Source organism: Hirundo rustica, chromosome 2 (genome assembly GCF_015227805.2).
Source record: "Hirundo rustica isolate bHirRus1 chromosome 2, bHirRus1.pri.v3, whole genome shotgun sequence".
Lineage (NCBI taxonomy): Eukaryota > Metazoa > Chordata > Aves > Passeriformes > Hirundinidae > Hirundo > Hirundo rustica.
In genome coordinates, this window is record NC_053451.1 from 60,080,638 (window position 1) to 60,108,033 (window position 27,396).

A 27,396-nucleotide genomic window follows, 5' to 3' on the forward strand; every position below is an offset into this window, starting at 1 on the left:
CACAAAACAGACTCTACTGAATGAAGGTGGATATAAATTCCTTCTCTGCATTCTTTCTGGGATCAAAAGATGGACTTCAGCTTCTTCTAATTTTGGAAGGAGATCACAGTTTTTACTGTAATATAAAGTTACTGTAATCCACTAGAGGCTGAGCTGAACCATCAAATTCATTTCAATTGTAATCCAAAGCACTTCAAATCCAGTTCTCCATAAGGGAAAATTAAATATATTAAGTCAGTACATTAAGTCAGTCGAGATCTCCAGGTCTTTATAAAATTAATTTGGATACCTGGTTGAGAAACATTAGAGATATTTTGTAAGTTTTTTCAGTTCTTCACTTTACACAACAGACAATAAACATTCAGCATATTTTTCATTGTTTGCTCTTATTGATTTCATTTTTATTTCTGCAAACATGTGAGCTCTTGGTTAACATTTTACATTAGTATCCCTAATTAAGCTGTTCTCATCAGCATATATTTATTCTGTGCATAAATAAAAATATAGTTTTCTAACATTCAACTTTGTGTACTAGTGATGTTAAAGCAGCCATTTATATACAATAGCATGACACATAACGCCAGGAAATCTAAATCACAGTCAAGTTCAATATTCATTTAATGTTCAGGAGTAGAGGGTAATCCAAGGTGTTGCTGTATACACCTACAAAAGGAAATACAGGAAATATTTCTTAATGATTGTGAGAAAATCAGTCAGACATAATTTAAATTTCCAAACTTAAGATCTCCCAAGGCATAAGAACCTGAATTTTTTAATAGGGTGTTGAGAGCTTGTTATTAGGAATGCTGAAGGTTCACTTAGAACATGTGAAGGTTACTGAAATTCAGAACTACATATACTTGTCAAAATAGGGATTTTGTAATATATTTAAGAATACTTTTCTTCTACCAAAATATCTACCTGTATTAGATTTATGATCTGGAAATTCCAGGAGTCTCAAAGCCATCAGCAGGGGAAAAAAAAAAAAAAAAAAATCACCTGTAAGTTAACAGCATATTTGTGATAGTTTCCTTGTTTCTTTGGATTTCAATTGCACTGAGTTTCAAAGTTTATTTTAAGAGTTTTAAGATTTATTCTTTAAGACTTATTTCTCTCCACTCCGTTCTTACTGGGAAAATAAACAAACAAATTTAAAAAAATATGAAAAAATAGTACAAACAAAACCCTTTCTGATTTTATATGTATGAAGACAGGTAAGTTTCATACCTCTTCTGGAGGGGATGTTCAAGATTAAGTAAATCAGTGTAAAGGAGGTGAGTCACTGCATAATGTGACATATTAATTTTTTTACCTCCATATACCAGGAATTTGACTGAGAAGTTAACTTCAGTGACACATCTACTCCAAAAAGAAGAAAAGTATATCTAATTCCTCCTCTCTCCTCTCATCTTTACAATGAGAAGAGTAAGAGAGCATATATTAGAATTTAGTTCAAAAGTAGTAGCTCATGTCCCTGAGTTCAACAAAGTCTCCCAGAACTGCTAGTTTAAAAAAAATTGTACAAATAAGGTAGTTCACTTACATTTCAAACTGGACAACAGTCTTTAATGTATAACTCTCTAAGGAGGTTCCCCTTTTGCAGCCTCCCAGCCTCCACGGCACCATGAAAAATTTTGGTGCCTTGAGAAAGATCATTATTTCTTTTACATGGTTCTTTAGAACTAACTGTGTCTGTTGGTTTTTTACAAAGTATTGAGCTGAACAGTAGGGAGGATCAGCAGCAATTCTGTCTATCCTAATGAATTAAAAGAATCCACAGAACTCATCCCCGTTCTGGAATTCAATCCTCTCTTCTACTGAAAGTGAGATCATTATCCCTTGAACAGTGTAGTCTGGGACATTTATATCAGGTCCATATTTGGAAGCTAGAGGAGACCCAGGGCCATTCCCAAAAAGCAGTGACCATTTTCCCTCCATTTAGAAAGCAAGAGCTTAGCAGTTCGGACTTGAGCATTTCTGAGGCACTTATCCCTTTTTTTCCAGAGAACACTCATATAGTTCTTTAAGTCACTAGCAGGCTGTGGCACTCTGGGTCACATGAAGTTATCTGAAAAGAGAGTGTGAATCTTCCCAATGAGCAATGTGGCACAATTAGTTTGGAAAATATTCTGAAGTAATATAGAGTAATGTGATCATGACACACAAAGCAATCACACGAGAGACGAGAAGTTTCGCAGGGCAGAGACTTTCTCCGATCCAGCTCAAGCTGAGTCAGGGCGGAGAGAGAGCCTCCTTGTTTATTTCTTACTTTTTATACATTTGTGGGTCTGGCTGAAGATTGGCTGTTGGAGTTTTCACCTCTCAAGCCAACTGGCCAGACCAGCGGTCAGTTACAATTGTTTTCAGGTTAGAAATATGCAAACAAAGGACAGAGAATGAAAAACAAAGGATTTGTTTATGTTACATCTGTGAGAATAAAAGTCGAAACTGCTCCTAATATTGTACAGTAGCTAGAAGGTCTGACTCCATTTTATGAAAATTCAAAGAGCTTTAAAAAACTCAGAAAAACCAGGGTGACAGAGTACCCAAAATAGACTGTGATAGACAAATTGTGGTAGCCAAAGTCTTCCAAAGAAGAGCAGAGAAAGAGTATTTGGCAGTCTTAGAAAAGGTAGAAAGAGATTTCTTGGTATGCTACCTGAAAAAAAAAAAAGTAAAAGATAAGTCTCATAACTGTCTTCACCTTGTGAATTCCTCCTCTTAAGAATTAGTAGTAATTATTTCTATAGACAATTTATTTTTTTGTTTCTTTATAATTTCTCAAGACAAGGCAGTCTAACTAGTAACAATAATTACAGCATTAGGTAATAATTTTCTCCCTCTCTTTCTCTCTTTCTCATTCTTATGGCTGTCCTTTAAGTGATAAAACTTCAATGATGAACTTTATTACCTTAATATATTTTTATTTTGCACAGATTGCTAAACAAACATACAAGCTAGGGAAGACAGAATTAAATCACCTCAAAGAATTTTTAAATCTTTTCACATGACTGATATTTTTCTTTTCATTTTCTTTTTTTATTTTTCAAAAAAAAATCTAAACAAATTAGTTGAAATTGCTGAGTATCTATGTGAGACCTTTTCAGCTTCAATACTGAACAAGGAAATAAACCCATTCCTTTAATAATTCTGCACAGAAAAGTATTAAGACATACCAATTATACAACTATTTTCAGAAGACAAGAGTATATATTTTGTCATGCTGAGGTGTCACTTTATGACTAGATTTTTGAATTGCAATATGTATTTTCAAGGTATTTGGAATTCATCTGCTCTGCCTATACGGTTGAACATCAGCATCAGGAACATTAGAGAGGTAATCCAAAAGTCAACCTTGTGAGCTAACTGCTGATAAAAAAAACAAATCAAAACAAGCAAACAAACAAACCAAAACAAACAAACAAAAAACCACACACAAACACCCCCCCCAAAAAAAACAAAACGAAACAAAAAAAAAAAAAAAAAAAAAAAAACCACAAAAACACACAAAAAAACCCCCCACACCAAAACTGAAGTCCAGGACATGAGTAGGATCTACTTCTTTCTGGAAATGGCTTTCATGCTAAGGCCTAGAAGCCTATTCAGAAATTGCTGTGATCAGAGCAAAAGAATAACCTAGAGGCCTATTAAAAGTGCCTGTTAGGAAGTGGTACTCTCTTTAATTTCTATATCCTGCCTCTGGACTTTGTTATTTCTTTAGTATTCAAAAATAAACTCCGTACTATAAGGACAAGTTTTAAAGCTTTAATTCTGTACATTATTTTATCACTCTTACCTCTTCCTTTTTCCAGCACTTTCTGGAGCATACTGCCTTAAGTTTGATACTGAGGAGACTTTCCATATGGCTGGAGAATGCATTTTCATAAGCATTTGGCTGGAGAAAATATTAATCTATTACATGAGAGATGGGAGCAACCACCACAGTTATGTTTCCTTTGCTTTTTAAAACATTTCTGCTAAATTTCTTGGGTATGCTCATATATGCAATTTGACTACTGTTAATGTATTACAATTATAACTGTATAATACAATTAATGTATTTACTTATGCTACCTGAGATACCTGAGACAGAGCCAGAATGTATGCCAAAAATTCTAGTGAGCCACATGTGTCTCTAGCACATAGGTATGATTTGGTCAAAGGAAGACATCTATATCTTAATTGACCTTCAAAAGCTCCCTTATTTAGCCTTGTGGAAGAAATTGGCACTTTTAAATCCTAATTCATGGCATTCTAGATCAGTTTGGTAATTCAGCCTAAACACATCTTGATTGTAATTCAACCTAAACACAGTTTTGGTTTGTTGTATTATTTTCTCTTTAATTTATTTTAAAGAAGCCAGATATCACAGGCTTCTTTGTGCACCTTTACACAGTGTCCACACCTACATCTGCAAATAGGACAAACTCCAGCCCTAGCTTCTGTAGCTGGTCCTTTACCTGGAGGATGCCAAGTACCCAAGGTTGGGTGTGTGCAGAAATGCTCTAGCAATTGAGAGAATCAAGCCGAGAGGAACCTGCACTGTTCCAGCTGTAGCTGACCCAGATGGCTTCTGACAGGTCATGGCCTCTGAGTTAGGAGGCCTTAGGTTACCCAAATCTCATTTTAGGCATAAAAATCTTTCACTCTGCCTTTCACATGCTCCCACAGATCCTGATCACAGAAACCATAAAGCTGATCTTTAAGTGCTAGACCAGGTACACCTGATTTCACTGTCCCAAAGCAATGTATTTTTGTGGACGCACTCTTCTTTGATTAAAGATGTACTACTTTTCATTTGCAAAATGCTCTGAATTACCCTCCTCTCCAAACAGCACTGAAGAAAGGAGGTTTTAGCAGCTACCAAGTCAGTACTCACTTTAATTTTTTTTTTTACATATCATGGAACCAGCAGACGCTGACAATTTCGTTAGAGATCTCACAGGAAACAATGCAAAACTTTGAAAGTTAAAAGTGGGTTTATTGAAAGGAATAGATATTCAATTAGAGTACTATTACAATCCAGATGTTCCAGTATTTTATTTCACAGCTACTATGACCTAACTATTTGTGGTTTACTTAGAGAAACTTGAGTTCACAGACCATTGACTACATGGCTTGCAACAGCGACTCAGAAATCATTATGCTTTTTATGCTTAAACTAGTTTACATATAAAGACATTAAGACACATTTGGGAGTGAAATAGGTCCAGCTAGGGTCAGTAAAGGTGTCTGAGATGTATAACAGATTTTACATGTAAGGGAAGCATGGAAATGTTTAAATTATTTAGTCAGGAAAAGATAAATATTGAAAATAAACAGAATTAGGTTATCTATACAACATAAAACATAAGAGGAAAAGAGCAAAAAACTGTTACTGTAATCTGGCTTGTCTCACAGTATATTAAAACACCACAACTTCATAATATAAGGAAAATAGAAGACAAATATGCAGTGTTTTATAAAGTATACTTCTACAGCAAGTAGTCTTAACAAAAAGAATCAGTACTGAAGAATATCATGAAAGAATTGGTTTCAACCAGGTCTTAAAAGTAGACAGATAATTTCATACCCACTAATAATATTTTTAACTATAGCGGAGATAACGGTAAGGCTAATCAGATCTCTCTTTGTGGAGTATACTCTGATACCATGCTGCAGTCAGGAAGGAATTATTTGTATCCTGTGTAAATAATAATTTAATGCAGCTGGTTATATGTCCTGTGGAGGAAGCTTCTGCTAAAACATTAGGTGAGGACTGTACTAAAATCACTCCTTTGCACAATGACTGTGATCTAGAATAACCAATTTTAGCAGTGACATCTGAATTTAGTTATGGGTAACACAGTTAAACACATTATTGAGAATAACAGTGTAGATTATTTTTCCTTGAAAATTGCACTGTTACTTACAAAAAAATGTTAAAAGAGAAATTGTTTTAATTTTAGTTTGCTTAACTTTTATGTCCTAAATTTAGACTTTTACATAAAATTTGTTGAAAAACAGTAAAATGCAAAGTCGCTATGGAGAAGCCACATAAAACAGGAAGGATTTGGGGCTCATGCACATTTTCGGCTTACACAGATTATAAAACCATGATTTCCTGGGATTTCTCATAAATATGGCAAAAGCAATAGCAGCATAAAAATTCTATGCTGATAACATGCATAAATGAACTGATGCTGAAATGCAAGATTTCCACAAAGTTTTTATTTGATTAAGTTACGTTGTAAGTAAGATTCCAGAAATTCAGCTAATATATCCTTTTAATTGAGGTACTCTTTCAACTTATAACTATTCTTGTTGATTAGCTTTGCTTTTTCTCTCACTTCTGAGAAATAAGCTATTTTTACCATCTTCAGGGTAAAAGAGAAAAACAGTGATCCTCATTTTTTTTGCAATTTTGCAAATTTCAATATAACAGATATGATCATCAAAAGAATACTCAGTACTTTTCTCTGGTACATGGAAGATTGGTCTTGACCTGCTACTAGTCTGCAGAATAACAAAATCTTTGTCAATGTTTTCAACGAAAATGCGTGTCCCTCGTTTGACAAATGGAGAAGTTGAAGCACAGGGTGGTGAAATGACTTGCCAAGGTAACCAGACCAACCAACATGAGGAATGTTCCTAGAGGTTTGGCCGCCCGGGCACTGCTGCTCTGGGATATGCACTCGGAGTTGTCTGTGAACAGAAGATAAACTGTCTGACAGCTGGTCCTACTGAACATGAAATTTCGACCCTGAGCTAGGAAGTAGACATTTGTAAAAAAATATTTACTTCATTCAGTACAATAGAGTTACACAGGAATGGGTATAATCACCAGACAAGAAAAGTTAAAGTTAGGTTCCTAGAGGTAGTTTCACAGCCTGTGAAGAATGTGTTTAGGTAACTATTTGAAAGTCTTTGCTTTGCAAAGTAAGTCAGCAGTTACTATGCTTATATATACAAGTTACTATGCTTGTATATGTTCTATGTCACTTAGGCAAAATATGTGGAAAACACTGTGAGTCAGACTGGGACTTCTCCTTTGCAAGGAGAAACATAAGAATCAAAATATATGTGCAACACATACTGCTTTTTCTGAACAGTTCCATAAATATGCATCTATTTAAAACCATGGGGAGAAAGCCTAGCCCAGATCAGCTTCATATCAGACTTTCATGCCATGTATTGAGAATCTTGGGATGAAAATATTTCTGTGGAAGAAGCTGCTCTACCTCTGCAATAAGGAGGCTTTTAGCTACAAAGTATTTTCTATTTTCTTCTTGGGAGGGGGAAGTTCTGTTTCTTCCATTCCCATGCGCAAAACTGTTTGGCAGTAGACAAATTTACAAAAAACCATGTGGACTGGAGTTAATGCAACTCACATTGTGTGGCTACCGATCATAGTAGGATCACAGTGAGACCTAATGTGACTCTACAATCACTCTACAGCAAACAAATGTAACATCACAAAGATAAGTAGAACCAGGAAAAGCAGAAGCAGTTTCATCTACCACGGGAAAATGTTATCTAATATTCTTCATGGGTGAGGAGATACAGGAGACTGAAGAGAGATACTTGATGCTCTTACAGACACCCTAAAAAATTCATCTGGCCTCCTGATGTCCCTGCAAAAGATGGGAGTCACTGTTAGGCCCTGTGTCACACCTGCCACTCATGTGAGAATGTTTTATACACTGTATGGCATCTAAAAAGACACCAGTAACCCAGGTTAGGCACCTGAATTGCTTGTCATATTTCTCTGAGCAGCCCTGGAGGACATGTAATCAAAATATATGGAGCAAAAAAAAAAAAAAATCTATCTACGTTTAATGTGGAGTTCAGTAGGTAAGGCTGCATCTAAATTGCTTGGTAAGTGTCTCTGTGGCAGGCTGGCAAGTCCAGATCCCCTTATCATTCAAGTCAGAGACCTGTTAGCAGCACAAAGTGGTGGCTTTTCAGTCTGCACACCTTTCCATAAAAGTTTCCTTTCCATAAAAGAAGTGGTTAATTTTTTCAAAGGAATATATTTCTAACTTAAATCATTTTCCAGGGGGACGGTGAGCAAAATGTCTTTTTGTTTCATGCTAAGAATGTGGCAACTGAGGTAGACTTCATAATCCAGTTCGATTTTTAAGGAAACTGTAGGAAAAAAGGTGAGCAATAAGACTTGCCTGTGTGTAACATGCATGAAATTGGAATTCATTATGGCAGACTGTCTGTTGCACAAAAAGACACTGATCTAATATGTGTCAGGCCATAATACAGAGAATGGAAGATTGCTTGCGCTTTCCTCTTCATGGCTGCTTTCTCAGTACTTTCAATCAGATTTTCTGGCAGCAACTTAGGCAGCAATAAAAGTATAACACAAATTTCTCTTCATTTCAGTCTGTTACAATAACAGATTAAAATTCCATACTTTGTCAGTAGTCAAATAAAGCAGATAAACCTAGGTAGTGTGAAAACACTGCAAGGTCTGTGAACACGAGACTGAGTAAAGTATAAAATACATATTCTAAATAAAGGTAATTCATCAGTTAACTGTAGTATGCATCTTATGCAACCACTAATTTCAGGTTGTTTAGATAAATCACAAACTTCAACATATTTATGAGCATGCAATTTCAAGACAAATATGAAATTACAAAATTTAAATGAAGCCTATTAGGCCTAGCAAAGGTTAATAAATGATGGATTTATCATGTGATGCTAAAATGTAACAAGAAAAAATAAATCAAATAATAATGAATCCAATTCATATTGTAAGGTGCTACATTTTTTCTAAATTTCTAGTGCAGTAAATCTTGAATCCCAATGGGAAATTGTGCTTCTTTTGTATATTTTCATTAATCAAGTCCAGGTTTATGCTGATTAAAACAATCAAAAAACATCAGTCAGAAGTCCAGCAGAGTTCAGCCATCAAGAAGAGAGACATATAAGCTGCTATTGAATTATTAAATGCCAATTGTATTAAAAGTTGTTTTCCTGTATGCTGACACTATACTGCTATTTTTTTTAAAATTTGTTCCATGTGCAGACAATAAATAACACAGGAAAATAACTTAAAAAAAAAAGAAAAAAAAACCCTAAAGAAAAAGCATATACTTAAAACTAAGCTTATTCTAATATTTATTGAAAGTCCCCAATGATATAAACCCACATAATGTATAACCCTTTTTGATTTGCGATCAGTTTTTATGTTAAACCAGCAATATTATCAAACAATAACAATTGTGCCATAAAAATAATTCTTTATATTACATCATACATAATAAATAATACATACATGCTATTTTAGGCTCCTTTCTCTGTGAAAGTATTTATCTTGTAGGCTGCAAAAAAATAACACGTTATCTGAAAAACTTTATTCTCTACATACCTGCATTCTCTCTTTGAGCACAGATTCCTATTAGAACCATGTTATAGTAGTCAAATAAATTTCCTAATCTCAGTGAGGTGGAGTAAAATAATTCTCTTTAACAAATATTTTTAATATTTAAAAATGGAAAAAAAGCTAGATAATTTTTTGTTTGTCTTTCTTTAAACAAAAATGTGCCCAACCACCTGTTTTTAAAGGACAAGGAATCAGTTTAGCTTTATATCCTTCTGTTTCTCTCCCTCTCTTCCATGAGCTGGGTTTCTGTTTTTCCTCACTATTTTGTCATAAATGACTAGAAAACTTGGGAACAGAGGGTCTCATTATAAAAAGTTTCCCAAACTATTTTTTCCCCTCCTACATTATGACAAAATGTGTTATAAAGAAATAAACTGAGATAAAAATATTGTGAGTACTGGTTGTAATCTCTATCTCTTAAAACCAAATAAACCATGCAAACATTAGAAAGTTTCTTAATTTTAAATAATTTATAGAGTTTCAAGTTCAAAACCAACTCTCTTAAAAGTACTTAATGTAAAATAACCAAATGATCGCAACAAGTGCAAGAAGAGAAGCTCCTTGACACTTCTTCACTGAAAACAATTAATTTGATGAATTTTCCAGTAAATTTCCTAATTCGCTTAATATTCACAGTACCTTGTCATGCAGCTAGGTATTTCAGATTTCATTCAGGAAACTATTACATATCTTTTTTTTCCCTTTTTCCAAAGAGATTAAAAACTTGATACATACTGAGCAGCTTATCTGTGCAAGTTCTTAAATATTATAACAGATAGGGCTCATACAGAATGGGAAAAAAGCTCTTCCAGATTCTTCCAACAGCTTATGGTAATTTATATACAGTCTGTTGCATTTACCCAGAAATTCTGGAGTTACTGCCGCAGCTTGTTTCTGACAATATAATGTGAAAATCACTTGATTCACTTCTGAACTAAAATTACCTACGGTGATTCTTTCCTCATGAAAGAAATATTCAGCTCCCCACAGTTCACCTCAAAAGGCAGCATTTTCAAATTACCCTACCCAATATTTATATTTAATAGAAATTTAGTTTGAATTTCTTTTATCTTAATTCATATCCAAATGGGACAGAAGGATTTCTTTTTATCAAGATGTTCTAGAGGTAATTATGCAGCAAGAGTTAACAAGCTATTTCTTTTTTTCTGCATATTGAAATTCTAAAGCAGATACATAATCATGGCTCAGCTTTTCCTTTGAAATTGCAGAACCTTGTTTTTGTTTATGATCTGTCTTGAGTCTGTATAATAGACTGTCCAGGCCATACAACAGTTTGTTTTCCAGTCTGCTTAGATGATGTATTGTTATCTGCAGTTGTTTGTTTATTTGTATTTCATCTTTAGGAGAATCTGGTATGCACCAGACAGCTCTGTTTTGATAAAAACATTTTATTACAGCTTGGCGTTTCTGTCTTAGTTTCTTCTTGTGCTTTCTTTCTTTCTTTGTTCCATAAAAACAAAAGGAAGCCTGGCCCAGTCTTAACATCAGTTCAGTGTTATGCATGCAATGCTTCTTACAACTTACAAGCTTGTTATTTCAGAATGTTGCTACAGAGAATATTTTTAGCAGGTAAGTTATTTCCTCCAATACCTCACTTGTATATAAGGACCCTTATTTTATGTCTAAGATGAAGCATCATTCATCTGTTAGCAATAGTAATACTGTTAAGTTTATAAACATCTGTCAATAATTACTTTAGAGTCAAACCTTGTTTTTGTGCAATGATAGTATTTACACTGAAAAAAAAAAAACAACAAAAAAACCCAAAAAAGTCAACAACAACAACAAACCCACCAAAATTAAGCCTAAGCCCTATATCTAAAAAAAAAAAAAAAAAAAAAAAAAAAAAAAAAAAAAAAACAACCCACAAAAAAACCCACTACACTCAAATGAAGTTCAAATATTTGGAAAAAACCTCATATCCTCCTAGTTTGTAAATTATTCATCTATCTAGACCTGGTGAAATTTACCCTGAGAGACTTCAGCTTGGTGAAGCAATAAAGAAAAAAATATTAGTGCAGGACAGTCAAGTTTCCAGAATATCAACAGGACAAAAACCAAGATTACCTAGAAGAAAGAATATCCAGAGTGGTATAGGTATAATTTTAGTTTCAAACTCAGAAAACTATAATTAGAGATTCATACTGGGAAAAAAAAAAAAAAAAATAGATATTGTGGTGCAGTGAAGTCAAAACAAAAGGCTGTGTCAAGTGGCATTCCATAGATATCTGTTCTGAAACTGGAATAATTTAATATATTCATGAATTATATGGACAGTAAAATGTTGTAGCGCATTAACTGGGTTTATATTGCGTTTCATTTTTATATTGGGGGTTGTAATGTTTTTCTATTGTATTCCCTGATCCCCTTGGAAACTGTATCACATGGTTTGTCCCTGCTCGGCTGCCCCCATCCCCCACACTGGAATGTAACCCAACTCTGTTCCACTCCCACCTTATCCCTGACTGGGCAGTGGCTTGTCCCTGCCTCTGGGCCCGTCCCCCCTGGGAAAAAGCCCCGGGACGGCCGCAGCCTCGGTCTCTCTGGCACCGGCGGGGATGGGGAAGGAGCTAAAAGAGCTCTGGCCGGCGGAGGCAGGACCCCAGAATAAAGCTGTGATAACCCCTCGGCAAGGGAGCAGGCTCTGTGCCTTTTGCCATCGACGGTCGTCTGGGTCTCTCCAAAGAACCACCACAGTAAAATACCAAAGTACCTGTCTGGCTTAGCTGCTCACAGTGGGTGTCTAGCACATTTGGATATACCCCACAGTATGGTGCCTGCCCTCCAGAAAAAATGTCACCATTGGCCTTGAGTCATATCCTGAGGTCACATCTGCATGGCTCAGGCATGCTACAGCATCTCAACTGGCCCTTGGCATCTGTGTTTGTGGGCAAGAGACAGTCTTAAATAATAGCGGCCAGTGGAGCCCAGAGAGCTGTTCAGCTCACCTGAAATTCGACATATACTCACTGTCAAATGAAATGCTCTCCAGGCTACAGTGGGTTGGATTCAGTGATAGCCAGATCCCACGTTTCCCACTGGTGTTGTGTCATACCTGGCAGTCCCATCTGGATCTTTCAGATACATGGGGTATTCCAGATGAGATTAGGCACCGAGGTGTGGGCAGCTAAAGTGGACCTTATATTTCCACTCATGGATTTCCATGACTTTGTATTGTCTATAAATACAACATTTCAGTGTTCTGTGTGTGTGTCAGAGATGTGACAGACACATTTAGGTTTATGCAGTTGAGAAGAATTCCACCCTGACAGGATGTAACAACTCTATTTGGCTATCTCATCAGGACTGAATAAATATATAAGAAAAGAAGAATCTAGGAAACCTGTTATTAAAAAAAAAAAAAAAAAAAAAAAAAAAATCAATCCCAAAATATAGGAAGGGTTGCAAATGAAGGCTAAATTCCTTGTCTGTGTAGCAAAGACAAGAAATAGTGCCCCTAAATTGTAGAAAGCTATAGTTTAGGCATAACTTTTGGTCGGTAGAGAGGGTGAAATTTGTCTTGGAGTACTGTGGAATTTCTATCAGTGGAAGTTTCCAAAAACAGCAGTTGACATCCTGCAGAACAGCCTGGCATATTTGCTAAAAATCAGCTTTCTACTTTTAAAAAATCCTGAACTGTGTGTAAAAATATTGTGATGGTTTAGGAATGGTATTTGTCAATTTGGTGTTCCCACTGAAAGCACTCCAAACCAGGTGCTGCTTGCCCACTTTCCCCTCCTCCTCCTCCCCTTCCCCTTCCACTGGGCTTAAGAGGAGAATTAGAGGCAAAAATGAAAAAGTTCAAGTGTTGATGTAAGAACAATTTACTATAAACAGCAGTGAGGTAAGTAAATGAACACTAACAGCAACAATATTGCGACAAAGTGTGCAGGAGAGACAAGCAATTCACATGCAAATGATCACCATGGAGCTCAACAATATTCTGGCCCTGAAGAAAGCCTTTCCCCCTCCCAAAATGACAGGAGGTGGTATAGAATGCAGGGTCCTGGCCTTGCCCTCTCCTGTTTACTTCAAAAATTAACCCTGTCCTGGCCAGAATGAGGACAATTATCCTGTGCCATATACTAACAATTTATTATAACCTATGTGTTCACATACAGCAAGTAGAGACACATAATATGACTTTGTATCACTTTTCAAAATCCCATTTTCAGAGAACTTGCTTCTCCTCTTGAAAGACAACCGTTATAATTCCTTTTTTTTTTTTTTTTTTTCCCTAATAAATTGCCATATCATCATTTGGGACTAACTAGTTGTCTCTTGTGCCAAAGATCAGCATGGTTGGCACGAGACTGGCTTTGCTTGCTTGAACCTGTAGCTGTCGCTTTCTTTCTTAATGTAATCATCATCTACCTTTGAAGCTGGATCCCTTCTGAACCAATAGCTTCACAGTCTGACTCTGCCTCTTGCAAGGATTTGCTAAACTGTAGCTGCTAAGCAAAATAGGCTCACTGAGCTGAGCAGCTGCCAGGAGCTATTTGGCATATGGTCAGGGTGAGACTGCTACAGAGGCAACGCCAATAGACAAACCAACTTCTGGAGTACATGTGTGTCCCTCGTCTTATCTATATGCTGTGTCTATGTGAATTTTGCATGCAATCTGGCCAGCAAAAGTAGAGACAGGCATTTCTCTGTTGTCTGGTTCTTTGCTGAGATTCTTTCTCCAGCAGATGTCGGCGGATTTTCCCACAGATTTTGTTTTAAATATCATGTCTATGTCTTCTTCTGATAAAAGAGAAAAAAACCATGTGTGCGCCTTTAAAAACACTATAGAACTCTCCAAAATGAGTCCTTGCCTCTGAACAAGCATTGTGCAAGATTCTGTAGAGCATTTCCAGGAAGTTTGAAATGTTAGTGAACCCACCCTTTTGCTATGCTGTCTTCAGAAGAGAATAGATCCAAAAATTGAGTTTTAAAAGTGCATACAAATTCTATGGATGAGTTCAGTCCCAGTGTGCATTCTTTTTTTCATGATTACTATCACATAGGCATTTATTCTAATACTGATCTTCCTCCACAGTCAAGGAGGAAGCCAAAATATCTGTGAAGTATTTTCTCTTTGTAATCATGATGACCATTCTTTATGTCTTCATTTAAACACTTCTACAACAAATAGTAGTCTCTGTAAATTGATCTTTGAGCTAATCCAAGAAAAATGCCTATGAATTTTACATACAAAATATTGAATATAATTTCTGACATAAAGTTAAAGCAGTAATTACCTAACTCTTGATTTTACTCCAGTTCTGGTTAGTTAGCAGAAGAATAGCTCCATTGCATTCTTTTCCTATACTATAATTCATCTACTAGATACCTCAATATTTTATTAGGAGTTGACACCAAGCCTTTCCCATGAAAGCCAGTGATCAACAGTGACCAGTCACTAGAGAGTCCTGGCACCTTTTTGTTTCTTCAGGAGAAAAACCCAATACAGAAAAGGGAAAAAAAAAAAAAAAAAAAAAAAAAAAAAAAAAAAAAAAAAAAAAAAAAAGAGAGAGAGAGAGAAAAGAGTGTGTGCGTTTCTTTTCTTTTTTTCTTCTACAGACCCAATAGGTTCTATCTCAGAATGAATCAGCTGCAGTGGATTCCTTCAGAATATCTGGAGTCTTTTCCTGAACTCTTCTGAATATTTATGACATTTTTCATCAAAAGTTTAGATTCTACACTAGATCTCAAGAAAGTTGTCTGCATTTACACACTAAAATGTCAGCAAAATAAATGCCAAACACTGGAAGGTGTTGCTGTATCCATCAGTCAAGGCTATAATTTGACATTAAGAAACAATAAGCCAGGATGATGCTCCACTATTCTCACACCAACTCTTGGCCCATGACACACTTCTTAAACCCCTTCTGCACAACCCACTTAGGCACATATGTCCTCTTCTCCCATCTGCTCAGCATTTCACCATTACCTGCAGTGTCTGTGTCTAGCTGTGTGACTGTATGCATGCATAGCATCATTTATGTATCTTAAACTCCTACTCAGATTTTTTTTTTTCAGAATATAGTTTTTTATTTGTGAAAATTCAAGATCTGAAAGTCTCCCATTATATTTCACTGAAAGCTTAGATGCCTGAGCCTATTAAAGATGGGAGCCTTCACAGATATTATTGGTTTACTGGACAACAGCTATTGATCCAAATTCCGGGCCTAAACAGAACCAGGAGAGGACAGAGTTCTTTCTGGTGATAGAATGCAATGGAGTCTCATATATTTATTGAAGCCCTCAAATACTGTCATAAATTGCAAACAAATACAGTATTTTATTTCTTTACAGGGTTTTTTGATTACTTAATTGGCTGAAGAATAAGTATGGGCTATGAAAGCAATTATAATAATTCCTGAAGAAACATTAAACTAAAATTTCTACATACAGCTGAACCCATTTTTCTCCTCATCAAACACACAGACATATTTCCATTTAGAGGTTTGCTCACAAAAGTTAAGGAATATTGAATGAAATTCCTTCTCAAAAATAGGGTAGAAAAGTTGAGAGAAAATTATCAATAGCAAGGTAGGAACCAAGTAATGCAAAATTTTAATTGGATCCTGCAGACAAGCCCTTAGAGAAAAGATAGAGAAGTCTAAGTTGGCAATCCCTTTCTATTAAACTCTCTATTGAACTAGCAAAAATTAAAAACTAAACACACAACTAATTTTCCCAGGCTCCATTTTAATAAGCTGTATAGGGTAGCAAAGAAGAATTAAAGTAGAGCAATGCAGGGTGTTAGGAAATGGGTAAGTGAACTGGACTGAAAATGCAGCCAATTGGGTACAAAAATAAGTACTACTAGAATGCTGGGGCTGACTCATCCCTTCAGTAGGTGATGGTGCCTGTGGCACTGTCAGGATCACTCCTGGTACTTGAAGGATCATTGCAAAAGGGAATGCAATAGTAGGAATGCAATAGTGGCAAAGAGAGAAAGTGCATGCCAGTAGTTCCCTGTGTTTTCTGAAGTATCTACAAATTCCAAGTCATAGTGGGCCTAAAAAGAAAGAGCTGCTGTCGCAATCCTGAAGGGGTAAATAGGAGATTTCTGTCCAGCAGTAAGCTATGCCAGAGACAGGGAAAATTGGAAGGGAAAGATAAGAGGCGAGCAGATGTTTGACACTCGGTACCAGAGAGGAAGCCTATACTGTGGCTGCTGAAATTGAGAGATCCCCTGTGAGAACCATGTCTTAGAAAGCAGCTGCCAAGTCGAATAGCCATTAAATCTCAGCAGAAACAAACATCATCGCACTATGCTTTGTCTCTTTAGTAGACCCAACTAGCAGTTCACACTGGGCTAGTATCAACTCTACCATACAAAGCCTGCACGAAAATACAGGCCAGAGTGACAAAAGCATGCACTTTTAATTAAGCGGTTTGAAATTGCATGAAAAATGTTCTGGGAAAAATGAGTGGAAAAAGTTGGAAATCTAGCTTGTGAATTGAACCTATGTTCTTTTCCATGGATAGTACCTTATTACTGTGCCTTGTCTCCACATTTTTCCTAAGGATAATTTAACTGACGTTATAACTTTGCTAGTGTAAAATAGGTCTTCCAGTTATGGATCCTTCCCATCTCTGGTCCTTTCTCAGTTGCTCCTGAATGTCTGGGCAAGAGGGCATGTAATTACTTCATGGATCTGGTCACTCTTTGTGTGCAGAGAAACCCTGTCATAAAGTAAGGGAAATGAAAAACTCACAATCCTTTCTTCTGCAGAAGGCAACTGTTATACAATTTCTTGGGAAAGAGAAAAGGGCTAGCTTTCCCAAGGCACACATCAAACTTCAGTGTGGTAATCAGCAACTAGTACAGAGTAGTAGGAGAGAGATGGACTACTGCATCAATTCAGCTGAGACCTAGAGTAAGGTGGACAATTTCCTCTTCAAGTAAGAACAGAGGAGTTAAAATCAAGGGAAAACTGGAAGAGAAGGTTCAGATTTTGGACTGTGCAAACATGCAGGGAGAAAAAGAAAGTTAGCTTTAATATCAAAAAGAGAGGATGTGCTGTGGGTACTAAAATGTGTTTTCACATTCAGACATAAAAAAGTACATTGTCTGAGTATAAAAACCTCCATGCTTAAAGCAAACAAACAAACAAACAAAGACATAACTTTTTCCCCCTTCTCCCTCTGCCCTTTCTTTACCATAACAATCCAGGACAGTTATACTGTATGCTATATCAATCACACTTCTATCCTGCCTCTTCCAGCTAGTATCACCTCTGTTTCAGCTGTGGGGAGAGAGACGGTAGGGTCCTACTCACAACAATTGCACACTGCTGCTGCAGACAAACCCTTTTTCTTGCCTGGCTAATAAGTGGAGCTATTAAGTTCTCTTTCTCCAACAGGAAACAGGAAGGACATAAAGCACAGTTCTCGAAAAGCCATGACACTTGACAACCATAGAAGATGACTTGATGTAGGCCATTTATTCCTGCCGATTTCAGGTAAGTTGTCGTAGAGAAATCTGTATAAGACCCAGGATTGAGAAACCAACTAGATCTAGTGATAGCTAGACAAGTGGAAACTAGAAGGAATAATGGCTCTGTGACTGATAGATTTGAGGGAAATAGTCTTAGGGGTAAGAGACAAGAGACTTGGAGAAGTGCTAATGATAAAAAGTCTAGAAATGATATCTCCTTTGAGACAAGAACAAGGAGCTGATGAATTGCTGAGGAAGAACATGAAGAAGTTTGCAGAACATGGAATGAAAATACGTAATAAGGAATTTATAGATATCCTTTGGGTGCCTACTATGCTGAGGCCAAATCTTGTATTGCTAATTTAGGTTACACATGCTTTCAGGAGCCAGTGCATAACTTGGTATGAATAAAAAGGACATACGGGAAAAAAGATCGCATTAATAGTGTATAATATAAAATTAACTGTAATTGGGGTAGATGTATGACTAAGGGCAAAGTGAGAACAAGCAAGGAAAATGCCATGGCCCAGATCCAACAAAATATTTATGCTTTCAACTTCTAACTGCTAACGTTATATGGTAATAGCTTTCACAGCAGGTAAGCTCATAAATCATTTGCTGAATCTAAGCCTAAGGCTGTTGCATGCTAATCCAATGATTTTAAAAGTAAGGTTTACTGAACATATTTACAAATTTTAAAAATATAGTTAATAGTAACAAAACAATACAGGCTGAGGGAACTATGCTTGTTCCTGCTGGAGAAGTGATTGCTCTGGGGAGAGCCAACAGCAGTCCTCCCTTTCTTATGAAGAAGTTAATGAAAAGGATGGAGCCAGGTGCGTCACAGCTGTGCAGGAGAGGAGGACAAGAGAGAATAGGTGTAATTTGAAACAAGAAAGGTTCAGGTTGCATGTGAGGAAAAGCTTTTTCATGATGGAGACAGTCAAGTGGGGAAACAGGTTGTCCAAACAAGTCATGCCCTCAAGTCTTGGAGCCCTTCAAGGCTCAGATATGAAGTGTTTTGAGTGACCTCGTCTGGTCTCAGACCTGACCCTGAGAGCTCCAAGCACAAGGTTGCAATAAATGGTTTCTTGAGGCTCCTTCCAAATTCAGTCATATGATCCCATGAAAACATTTTCACCACTTCAGTGTGCAATTGTTGCCTTATTTTATCTAGGAAATATGCCAATGCTGTCTTTTATATTTCATGAAGGCATGTAGCTATGTGTGTTTGCCCCAAATAAGGTGTTTTCATTTATGAAATAGCCTACTTAATAATTTTTAGGGCAGGAATGGACATAAAAGGAACTGGAAAGAATAAAAAAAAAAACCAAAAACAACAACAACAACAACAACAACAAAACAACAACAAAAAAAAACCCTCAAAATTTTTTTAAAGGGAGCTTGTATGTACTATATGAATGTACCAGTGCAATAACTGTAGAACAAGGATCTGGGGGTTCAGTCATACCAGATAAAAAAGTTAATAAAGTAGAGTGAAGCTCCAGATTGAAATATGTTCCACATTCATGTGAAGTAACACAAGATTACAGGAAAAAAATGGCTTGTATTGCTAATAACATCAATGCTAGTGTCTAAGTAATCTCCCTCCAAATATGGAGGGAAGCCTCTAAAACGTTGAAAAGCAAACACCTCTAAATGGGCCCAGGTTAGTGAGCAGTTTTCTGGACTATTTTCCTACACATGGCCATTTAAAATACAGCTAACCTGCACATTAAAAGAGCCAAATTCATTTGTGCAAGTTGACAACTTGGATTTTATGTGGTATAAATTTCAAAAAATGTAGAAAGACTAAGCATTTCAAAAAATGATTGTGTCATGTCACTATGACCAGTAGCTGGTGCCATGAATAAAACATAGGTATTTTATGACTATAACTGAAAAGTGGATATAAATATTCTGAATCAGCTATAGACCTACCAAGATGATTTTGTGATATTGATGTTTTTTCTTCTGTATTGATGCATTTGTAAGCTAAGTCAGTCAGTAAGTACTCTCAGAATGTGCAACAGCTCTTTAGGAGCCATTAAAGCATATTGAACTAATGACCCATGGATAATCAAAGTGTCTCATTCACTTAATGATGGATCCTTCATTCTAGTTCCTTTGAACATATTGCATTTGATTTTCCTTTTGGCAATAAAAGATGGACATTAATTATCTCAAATACTATAAAAACCCTATTGAAGACCTGCTCTCTAAAAATATTCTCTTTATTTTGTTTTGACTGTCTTAGAAGATCTTGTTAAAATAAGAACAATTATTTTTCTTAATTTAAGGACATGCTTCTTTGTCCTAGTATAGTTCAGTGATAAATATTTGAGTTGTAAATTTCATATTTTAGTTTACTATCATTATCATTACTGCAATAGCAACCTCATGTCTTCATTGGCAAAACATATCCTTGCTTGGGAAGATGTAAGAGAAATAGAGGTGTTTCCTTCAAACCTTGACTTTCAAAAACATTGTTCACTAGTGAAAATATTTGAGAATGGTTGCTGAATAGGATGTTCAGAGATATTGATGGAACACCTGATGATGATCAAACAGACATCTGCTCTTCCTCTATGTACTTTCTAAAGCTAATCAACAGCAAACCATCTTCCTGATCAGTCTCGTACCACCAACTAAACAAAAAGAACAAAAAACAAACCCCAATAATCACAAACAAACAAACAAACAAACAAACAAAAAGAAGCTCACAGAAAATAAAACAAAACTAAGGGGAAAAAACCACACCCCCCCCCAAACCAACAACAACAACAACAACAAAAAACAGGAAAAAAACCCAAAAAACAAACAAACAAACACACCACAAATCACGCACACAAGAAAGCCCAAACAAACAAAAAAAAACCCCACTGTCATAGATCTGAAGCAAAAAAATACCAAAGGTGGAATGAAATTAAGTTAACAGATGGACAATGAAATACTTGTGACTAATCTTGGATTACACAGAATATTCATTGCAGAATCAAGGAATCTAAATTTCAAATCCATTGTGTTGCCCAAGCAACCAGCTCTCTGTGGCTAAACAATTGAAACTTGCGTATCTATGACTCAGTGAAAAAGGTTAAGTGATATCATCACACTTTTTATGATAGCTTGGGTTTTTTTCCCATTGCTTTCCAGCACAAGAATGTTAAAAGGAAAATGTAGCATGCACCTAAAGAATTTTAGAAACATTTCTGACTCTGAATATTCAAACTTGTTATCCAAAACAGTAGAAGAACAATGAATACCATATGGAACAGGTTTGGTTCTGACTTTTCTAACTTTTTGCTTTGCCTCCTCCTACTTCACATTTAATTTCTTGGAGGATATGTAGGGGCATTGTTATGGTAAACTGTCAGCATCTGGAGTCCTTCAGTGAAAGCAATATGATGTTTATGTTAATAGTTTCTTCTTCTTCACTTTATGTATGGTTCACTTAGGGTCATTTTTGTATGTTCTAAATTGTTTTTACACCTCTGTGTGTTTTTTTGCTGGACTGCATCTCCACTTTACTTCTAAATTTACTTAGACAGCACTTTCAATATATAGGTAGATACTATGTCTTTATATTTGTTATCCCTTAAACCAGTTTTTCCCTGATGTGCATTTCTGTAATCGACCATGGGTGAGTTATAACCTGGGATCTGAAGAGCCATCCTGTGACCCATCCCCTGTCATCTCATGCCCATCCCTATGCCAAATCCTGTGTCCACATTTCTCAAGCCCTCTGCTGTTGTACCAGTACTGTTGTACTGTATTTCTCTACCTTACGAGATTGCCTTAGTACCATAGATAGTTAATTCTGTGTAGAATTGGTTTTTTCTACTATCTATAGAAAACAAAGGTTTCACTAACCACAGACAACAAAAATAAAACAAATTAGCTGCAGCCAGTTAATTAAAAGAATTGCTATGGCAGTCAAACCAAAGTAAAGCTTAAGTCAGACCTTGTCTTTATCTTTTAATAGCAGGGGTATCAAATAACAGCTGATGGTGGGGAAAGTAATGAAGGTACTGTGTAGTGCATATTCAGTCATCTATTCACTTTACAAAGTGTAGTGGTTTAATGTTCACTAAATTCTGGTCTTAGTACTTACCCTTTTTCTGTGGGAGAGAGACTAGGAGAAAAACAAAACAGGCTCAACCTTAAAAATTAACAAATAGTTTTATTAACGCACACTAAAAGAATGAAAAAAGAAAGTTGGGAAAATAAACTAAAACAAAACAGAATGAAACTCCAAAAACACTCTTCCCTCCCCTTACAATCTGTTAACTTTCCTACAAAACAACATAAAGAGACAAAACTTGTAATTTTCGGTCAGTTTCACCATCTGACAATAGTCTTTCATCAACCCTTTAGGACAGGAGTCTCTCTTAGAGTCACGGATCCCACTGACAACCTAGAACAGTTCTCTTGTGGGTTTGAACTGTCACAAAAACAGCTGTCTGGGGAAACCTGCCTTTGTGAGCCCTCCCATTAGCAGGTTCCCAAGCTGCTCATGGGTCATGGGTCTTAGACTTTTGCATATTGGGGTGTCACCTTTTAAAGATTATTAACTCCAAAGGCAAAGGGTTCTTAATTTCAAGGTACAGAGATATCTTCTCACTTCTTCACTGGCGCAGAGGGCTTCTCATCTCTATCTCTGTTCAAGTAGAGATATTACTAAAATAATAATTTATTTTAGTATTTCTGCTCAAATTTACCATATTTCTTATTGAACAACAATCTGTTTTAATGGAAAGATAAAGAGTACTTTTTTCTTGCAATGTTTGTTTGCCTCCTTTAAGGACTGTTAAATATTCATTTTACTCTAAAAGTTTCTATGGATGATTCATTTGCCTACGTGTTGAGAAAAACTGGAAACTTCAATCCCGGTCCCAGTTCAAAAATCATGTATGTCCTATATTAACCAGCTAATACAGGAGAAATATCTTTCTCTGTTAATACCATGTGAAACAGAACAGTTTAAAACATGGAGATAAGAACATAGCCCCCAGGAGTAGCATCCTTGTATCCCATCTGAATATAAAGACATTCATCAATTTTTATTTCAGTTCTTATAGCCAGCTAGTTATTGTGTTAAACATCAAGACTTATGTATGAATTCCAAATTCCTGCAGATAGAAGATAAGAAGTCAAAAAAGTTCCTACGGAGATCTGTTGGATGCTGCTGAATTATGACAAAATTCTTTTATTTGGGTACTTAAACTGTTGATTTTTTTTTAACTTAGGTATCAAAAAATGTAAACAGGATAGTGAATGAATAATACTGTAGTTAATGAGAATTATACTGCAAAAAGCTGGATTTTCTCTTTCCTTCGTGCAGGCAGAATAGAAATTTCCATACATCTGTGTGTTTGGATAAGTGCTTTCTCAAGAATGAACCTCAAGTCAACTCTAATTTTACACACAAATATTTTTTATTCCTGAAACTGGAAAAACAACAATAGTGTTCCTTTACCCATGATCCCTAAATAGAAATTACTAACTGCTTTGCCTAAAAGGGACACCTAGTAATTTATTTATTCCTGCCAAGTTATTTTAGAATTCAAGGTTTCAAAGGACAAGCATCATTTTAAAGGAAAAAAAAATTGTACAGACTTCCTGCAAAAAGATTTTTATTTGCCAGCTGTACAGGCTACTACAACAAGTGCCTAAACCTGGGGGGGGGAAATATATATATATATATATATATATATAAATATAAATATAAATATAAATATATATATATATATATATTTATATATATAATTTATTTATTTTTGAACCATTTCAGAGCTTTTATTCTGTGATTGTAAAATATCTGGGAGGTTTGCCAGACTCAGTCAAAAGAAGAGCACAGCATTTTCTCATCACTAATAACAATGACCTGAAGTCACGTTGAAGATTGTAAAGTCAATTTCCCTCTTAAATTGAAAAAAGAAAATAGGAGAACAGATGTGGGTAGTTGCTTCTGTATTTATAAATTTCATGACAGCTGGGTTAGGCTATATCATTTCCAGTTTCTATGCAGTTAAGGTGTTTTCATTGAATCATTCATACTAATCAGATAGAAGTGTTAAGGTGTATTTTTAAGTTATTACATAACATAGAAAAAGCCACCAACCTCATAGTGTACATTCAAAATTGGATATTTTCTTCATTAAATATGTTCAGAAAAGTTTACCATGTGGCATGTACATTTCAAAAAGAATTTTCTGGATTTGAAAGATTGGTTCTGAACTGATACAGCAAAAGGCATGTGATGAAAAAATGAGTATATTTTAAATTACAGTGAAAATGTTTAAAGTATAACTATGTAATACAGAGATTTGGAGATTTGTCCACTTGGTATGTTTGGGCTTGTAGGGTTTTTTGTAGGGTTTTTTGCAGGTGGGTTTTTTTTTTTTTTTTTTGGGGGGGGGGGGGGGGTTGTTTGGTTGGTTGTTTGCTTTTTTTTAGGGTTTTTTTAGTTTAAAATAGCAGAAACAGTAGCTGTGCAACCAACACCCTGATAACAATTATTTCATCATTTCAGGAGCATATAATGCACAAAAATTCTCATTCAGCCCTATTTCACATATTAAGCCAACCATTTTATCAGATACATAATTTCTTATTACTGACTCATTATGTCTATGTGATGAAAAATTTGCACACGATAACACACTAATATTTTTGGCTACTATTTCTTTATATTGCATTTACATTAAAATGCCAACCATCTGCTTGTGGTTGACAGCATCTAGGCAAATCTTTCTTTTAAATCCCAGCATTTAATTTCACCCTTATAGGGTGAACCATGTAAATCACATTTCGCTGCTTTATACTGTGTAATCCATTTTGTCTAACCTACACATTTTAACATTAGATATAGGAACCTATTGAGCCTAGACCTACAAGAACAAAACAGAACTTCATGAGCATAGTTTATCTGAAATGTCTTATATGTCTGTTACAGAATGAGGTACATATTTGATGCCTTCTGTCTCCCTGACATAAGGAAAGACTAGGTGAATTGTTAGACTTAAAAGATTAACTTCTAACACTTGTATTAGAGTACGAAGCCTAAGCTTAGAAGTGAAGTCTCAATTAACTAAGAGATAAAACAGTTTTCTAATCTTCAGCCAAGCATTTGATGCATAGTTTCTCTAACTTATGTGATGTATACATCAATTATTTCAGAAAAGTATTTTGGTGAATACGGTAAAACACTTTTAATAGCTAAAAAACAACAACAGACACACTACTGGCTCACAGACATCTTGTCCACCAGGATCCCCAATCCTCCATAGAACTGGGAGCAGGTCAACCCAAACAGCGGATTTGGTGGCTGTTCAGAAGCGGCAAACCAAAGCAAGATAAACAGGATGAATTTGTTTTAGTATGTGGTGGTGTGAGAGTTGTTTTATTAAGTTATTAAGTTATTTTTGTATGATTTTTAAGTTACTTTTGTAATGGTTGAGTCCACTGTGTTCTGTATTGGTTTTCCCCTTATGAGTTAGGTTGTTTAACCAAATGTTTTCTGTCATTCATTCCTTCCCTGCACCTGTCGCTGTCAATCCCCCCCTCTCTCCTCGTGGTCGCCCTGTCTATCACTCAGAGACCCTTCCCTGGCTTCTGGAAAACTCCGGGAGGGGTGTCGAGTGATAGGCTGGGGCCCTGGAGACCCCCTCCCATCATTTTGTGGTTGGTCCCCAGTTCTATGGTTCACACCCCCGGTTAACCCCCCGATTCCTGTGACTGGCTGACCAGTTGTCGCCACCCCCGTTTCCACCCCCCCTTAAAAACTGCTGCGCGCCTGCTCTCAGGGTCTCTCCTGGGCAGCAGGTGCAGCGTTCAGAGCCCTGCGCTCCCTCTGCCTCAATAAACCTACGTTACATCCTGCTCGGGAGAGTCCGCCTTTCACTTAGCTGCCAGGGTCTCTTACGTCATCTACGTGCCCGTCGCTGGCGGTGGGATCCAAGTTCCCACAGGAAGGAAGCGGCTCGCTCTGCCTGCCGCTCCGACCTTACCACGCTGCCGCAGTGAGACACACTGAGCTAGCCTGTGGCTGCGTTGGTCAGCGCAAACCGGACACTGCGACATTAGTATAGTCGCCTCTCTCCCTGAGTTCCAGAAAAATTGGTAAGATAAGTTAAAGCAGCCCTCACGCAGTTTAAACTTGTGCAATCAGCCTTTACACAGCAGATTGTCCAAAGTCTCTCTGTCCCCAGAAATATAACAAGGGCCAGATTTACATGTGGGTGAATGCTTCTGAATGACAACTGAAATGTTTAGAACCAGATAAGAAAGAATACTTTTCACATTACTCCTCACATCCTTTATAAGGTGTTTTTCAAGGATGAGTGGTTATTTATTACGAAGAGTGCAAGGAGAGGACTCCCATGTCACTGAAACATCAAAGTCCCCAGGTGCAGCACCATAGCTCTTGAGCCCAACAGGGATGATAATTTTGCTCTCTCACTCCATTTTAGTAGCTGGAGCCCCTACAGGAGATGGAGGGAACAAGAGATGCCTGGGTCCCTTTATAAGACCAGCAGCAGCATTTCCTCCTCCTGCAGCCCTGTCAGCCTCCCAGCTGTGCTGCATCGGCTCAATGTTCCTATTAGGGCCCCTGGGCACTACAGTAAATAGTGAGCATTAAGAGAAATAACATGCAGCAAAGTCTAACAGTGTTCATGCGTCACTAATTACCATAATGAGAAACTTGCGGCACATCAGCCAAGAAGAATTTGCATTGATTGTTTTTTCCCTGTTCTTCAGCTGGAATAGGAAGAATTCCCTTGGATCCCCACTTGACCTTGAGGGCTTCTTCTCCTCTTTCTGTGTGTAGATATTCCTTGGAGTTACATATAAGGCGGATGAATAAACACAGATTTAACCCCAAAAATGATTTGTTTTTTAATAGGCCTTCCTACTGAGAGTGTATATGTAAATTCTAGTTGTGACCAAAGAAAATAAATATTCAAATTTCATCTGATCTCAGTTGGCACAGGCACAGTTGAAGAGCAACTGGTGTTTTCACACTGCTCCTAATTCACTGTAAGGCTCTGCTGCATGTTAGCTATTGATCTTAGACACTTCTGTTGTTCAATACAAACAGCGACTCATGAAGTATGGATTCCCATTCTACTACCACAGGGTTAATATTAGAATTACTTGAAGAGTAAATGTTCATGAAACACCCTTATTAGCTAGAACAACTTCTTAACAACAAGGTGTTTTGTTAAAATCTGTCTTCTGCGATGAATCTATGCTTACTGGAGAAAAGGCAACAAAAAAGTCTTCCAGAGCACAAGATATGGTACTGAAAAGCCTCCCAAGCCATTGATTCCTATCCTTTGCTCTAACAGGCATTTTCTGTTTCCTATAATCCATTCAAAAATGTATTAAGCTCCACTTAAAGGTACTTAAATTGTTTCCCTCTTTTACTCTTATTGGAAGGCAGTTCCAGACAGGTGGAAGGTGGCTAGACAATTGTATTGATCTCTAAATTCCCTGGAAATTCTATTTATAAAATGTTAAGCATTTTGTTAAGGATTTCCAAGTGGATGTTTCTGATGGC

General features: G+C 36.5%; 1 long non-coding RNA gene across 2 annotated transcripts in view; it reads right to left on the reverse strand.

Annotated features, from left to right (window-relative positions):
• Positions 1 to 9,270: 9,270 nt before the first annotated feature.
• The window catches only part of LOC120749009 (uncharacterized), a 67,568-nt gene continuing 49,442 nt past the window's right edge, over positions 9,271 to 27,396 (reverse strand). For both annotated transcript variants that reach the window (XR_005699497.1, XR_005699498.1), the window contains one exon: positions 9,271 to 9,317. This is a non-coding gene — a long non-coding RNA (uncharacterized LOC120749009). The remainder of the gene's footprint in view (positions 9,318 to 27,396) is intronic.